Below are 5,050 nucleotides of genomic sequence, written 5' to 3' on the forward strand. Positions count from 1 at the left end.
ATCCTCGTGGGGCTCTCTCCGATCATTGAAACAGTGTCATTTGTTTCTTTTCTCAAACATAAACACGGTCATACATGTTGATCCTCATGCCCGAATTCAGCTTTTCTTTGACCAAAATTTTTATTTTAGCAAGATGTTGGCAACAAGGTCAACATTGAATATATTTTCTTGACTTTCAAACTTAACAACAAAATTTGTAAAAGTTTACTTTTACTGAAACTGAATTGTATTATATAATTTTGTAACCCTCGCTCTCCCCCACACGTTGGTCCCACATATGCTTTTGCCCCAAATAGAGTATTCAAGTTTCAAAATGTAAAAATAAAATCAAATCTCAAAAACATATTCAACATTGATCTTGTATCAACGATCTCATCAAGACAAAGATGATGGTCAAAATGGAACTGAAACCAGACATTCAGTTCAAATTATATGACCATTTTTGTGTTTGGGCCAAAAAATTAAATCCACAGATTTATTGATGGGAGAGTGTTGTGGAGTGTGGGTCAAATGCAATAAACTATAAGGGTGCTTCTGTAAAAATGATGTAGTACAACTTATGACGTAATCTGGCCCATTGTCCCTTCATCTAATGGTTCAAAATGCACAGTTGCATCCGGTGCATCAATTGGGCTGGTGCACCAGATACGTTCTCTAGTTTATAAGTATAATCACTATCAGACAAGTTCAGAGATAAGTCGAATACCGCTCATGCAGTATTGTTTAAAGAGGCAAGTCATAAGCTACTATTTGGATGAAGGATATCAGAGCGTTTGGTCGGTCGGGGCATGCGGCTCCTGAGCTGGACCTGGTTGACTTTAGCTCATGAGTCAAACTCGTTCAACCAATAACCACAGCTTTGTATGTAACCAACTTTTCTGTACTCTTTGTTGCAACCACAATTCCGAAAACCCTCTTGCATAGAATGGCTGTGATGCTTGATAGATGCCTCGACCTGAAATAAGCTTGCAGGATGCTTTGCTTAATTCATTGGTCGCCCTAGTTTAGTGTAAATTTGCTTGGTCCCAAATATGATGTTCTTTTTATTAGTCCAATGGGCGGCGAAATCCGTGTTTAACACGCCATTGGAGGCATTGTAAGAAAATTTATCGTGCAACCACTTGCTGAACTTCCTCCAGGATTCATGCCCAAGTTCAGGCCATTCGTATAATCTACAGCTTGGTGGACAGCTCCTGTCGTAATCCTTGTGCTAGTTGTTCTTCGACCAGTAACTCTGAAGTTGGCACTTGCACAGATAGCCATTGTACCGTGCAACGCCATTGGAGCATGTGCTGGCTGGAGGGGATAAGAGAAGGAGTGGTGTTACATCTACGTCAAGGCCGACGGCGGATCCCGGCGGCATGGCACCGCGGAGGTTCGACGATGGGCACGTATTGGAGATGGACTTGCGCAGGAGGAGGAAGTTGTCTGGCGTCATGGTGGCGTTGATGGCAGAGAGGCCTGGCAAAGTCGGTGCATCAGTTCTGCTCTGAGGATGGACCGAGGCGAGATGGAGGTGACGGCCCTTGCAGCGTGTGGTGCTCACTGGGAGTGTGTCAGACCGGTGTGGGACCCAATCCAGGTAGTGCTTGGATGGGACACCCAGCTTTAGATGTTAGGTTTTGATGCGATGTTTGTTTGGTATTAGGCCCGGACATTCGGCACGCCTTCATCGAGGGGATAGGAGTAGCAACAACGTTGCCAAGATGGTGGCTTCAGGATTATTGATGTATCTATTTGTATGGTCTTTATGAATAATTAATAATATGGCTGCATGCATCGTTCAGATGCAGAGACCGGGGTACATCGTCCTTTCTAAAAAAAAGTAACTCTGAAGTTGGCGGCAGTTGCCATAAACCACAGATCTGAAACCTGACACTCTTTCCTCGCAGCATTGGTTTCGGACACTTGGTGCAACTACGCATCAGGTTTCTCATTTGATCTGTGTCCACATAAACTGCTCGGACATGTCAATTTTGGATTCTGGTCTTCAGACCATACCCAGCAGCAGAGGATGAACATGGGTAGTTAGTCGTAGAGAGATTTGCAAGAAGTGTTGCATCATCCTAGTGAATGACCAGTTTGCAAGATACCGTGAGGATTTGATGTTGTAGATGTTGAACAAGGTTGTGCATTGGTAATATTTCACAGCATAAAATTCGTTGACCAAAGATCATATGTACCAACTCACCTGCATTTCTCTCCAGAAAAGATTAGTTCAGTCTTCTGTACAATAAAGAAATGTTCAATGATGATGAAAAAGTCAAATAGCCCAGCACTGTTGTTTGGTCAGGTAAATCAAATGGCATTGTTCATTTATTTGGACGATAAACGACAATCAAACAGTAACAGTTTGATTTTTGCTCACGGGTCAAAATGATTCAACCAGTAATCTTAGTTCAAACCATGGCTTGGAACAACTTGACTAGTGCTAATCATGGTGCTACTTGCCGTACTTCGACCAGTAGCTCTCAAGCCTGGGCAGTTTGAAATCGGCAAACCGCGGCACACAACTACCGCATCGGCGGGCTGGTGGTGCTGCCTTCGGAAACCGAATGGAAATTTAGTTTACAAAACTGCCCAAACCATTAACCAGTAGTAGCACAAAATTGGCCAGATATGAAATGAGGTATATGCATGAACTCTGCAGACCTGTTAGTGTACTACTGCGGCTATCTGCGACGCCAGGGGTCCCTCAACCCTGGCACCGCAGGCCTCCCCCTCCCCCTCCTTCTGCCACCGCTGCCGCCGGCGTGGGCCGCGGTGGCGGCGGGCCCGGTGCCGAAGGCACCTGGGCGGGTGGATGTGGCGCGATCCCATCTGAGGCGGCAGGGGCGCCCCCTCTTGTGAGATCCGAAGGCGGTGGCTGGGGCGGCGATCCCATGCCGTGCGGCGGTGGCCGGAGCGGCGGCCCTGTGGACGGCGGCGGTGGCAGCGCCGCATCTGGCGGGGTGGCTGACCTGTGCGGAGATGGTGACGGCGGCGACTGCGGATCCAATGCTCCGATCGGATCCGCCGCGGGGTGGCCTTCCGCCGACCGGCGGCGCGTGGAGGGACCGGTGAGGAGATGACGGATCTCCGCCGGATTACCGACGACGGCGTTCGTCTTTGTGGCGAGGCTCCGTTCGGTTCCAGCAACCCGCAAGATCGGGACGACGTGGCTTCCGGTGAAAATCGGGCCTGACTGTGGTCATGGCGGACGATGGCGGCGTCTCGGACGTCGTTCCCTTCTCGAGGCATCGTCGTTGCAGGTCACATCAACCTGATCGGGAGGTTCCGGGGGAAACCCTAGATCTGGGTCTACCGGATCGGACGATGGCGACGTTTTTGATGTCGTTTTCCTTCCTGGTGGCATCCTTTTGGAGCAAGTGCTGGCTGGAGGGGACAAGAGGAGGAGCGGCGTGGTATCAGCGGCATGGAGCAGCGGGGTCTCGCCGGTGGGCGTGTGATGATGGACGAGCGCAGAATGGTGGCGTTGTCTGGCGTCGTGGTGGCGTCGACAACAGCTAGACCGGGCAAGGTTGATGCAGCAGTACAACACTAAAGATGGATTGTTGGCAGGTGACTGCGGCGGCCTCATACCCGACAGCCGTCCTGATTGAGGAGTGCGCCGGACTGGTGGGCGCCTCATACCCGGCAGGCGTCCTGATTGGGACCTCAAGTCTTAGATGTTAGGTTTGGCTGCGAGGTCTGTTTGGCATTAGGCCCAGATTTTTAGCGCCCCTTCATTAACTGGATAGGAGTAGTGACAGATGTTGTCTAGACGATGGCTTTAGTCTTACTGTTGCATGACTTTATAAGGTCTTGTGTGAATAATTAATAAAGTGACCGCATGCATCGCTCAGATGCAGAGTCCGGGGGCCATCCTTCTTTTCTATAAAAAAATCTGGTCTCCAAACCATTAATCAGTAGCACAAAATGAACACGGAAATTTCTCAAAAAGAAAATGTGAACATGGTTAGTTAGCTGTAACGATGCCCGAGAGACCTGCAATAAATGCTATAGAATCCGAATGAAATGACTTGTCTACAAGATATGACGAGGATTTGATGCCGTAGACGATGAACATGATGTGCAGAGATAACATTTCACAGTATTAAAATCTTTGACTAAAGCTCACATTTAGCAGCTCTCATGAAGTACTGCAGATCATGCAATGTAGAGTCAAATGGTTTTTGAGTTTTTTTACGGTACCCTGGTACTCCAAAATAGAATAGGGAGTACCAATTAAATCCAACCATCGATTCTAAGGGGTATTATGGACCTTTTGTGTTGCTATAAAATTTTCCCAAAATAAATCTTTTTATTAATAAATCTTCCAGTCTATTTCGTTGACGATGAAAAAAAAATCCTTTGATACAATCACGCGGCTCTCCCCTTGGAACGCCGTCAAGTGATCTTCCCCGTATCCGTCTCAACTGCTGACCTGCCCTTCCTTCAGCGCACCAATCATCCTCTTCGCAGGTCTAACTATCTTCCTGATGCTCGGCCGCCACAGCGCCGATGGTTTCTCCACTTCGCTCGTAGCGCTGCTGATGTATGAGGCAATTCCACCTCTGTAACATCGATCTTGTGCATTTGATATCTCATCGTCCGTCTCGACCCCTTTCTCCATGTGTGCATATTTTCGACTGCTGAGATTGGTCCTTAATTTGAACAAAAATCCGATATAGATACTTGAGTGTTAGTAAGAACTTCGTAGATTGAAAACGACGAACTTGAAAAAAAGAACAGAACGCCGACAGATGCATGTAGTTCTTGTGCATTGAATCCATACGAGCAGCCGTTCAAGCACGTAGAAACAATATCCAGTCAAATCTTCTATTCCTATTCGCAAACAATAAAGGCGGATGCTAGGCGTAAGCCGGATGATAACTACAACTTATCAGCCGCCTTGCTAATCATCCGATCATGCACATCATAACCGTTCGCTTGGTGTCTCACAGATTGCACTTCCAGTCAGCATTTTCCCTCTCGCGCAACACAAGAGTCAGGCACCATCATGCATCGCCCATGGTAGTGCTCCAAGCACATCTCCCAGCTAGGCAGT

Source organism: Aegilops tauschii, chromosome 1 (genome assembly GCF_002575655.3).
Source record: "Aegilops tauschii subsp. strangulata cultivar AL8/78 chromosome 1, Aet v6.0, whole genome shotgun sequence".
Lineage (NCBI taxonomy): Eukaryota > Viridiplantae > Streptophyta > Magnoliopsida > Poales > Poaceae > Aegilops > Aegilops tauschii.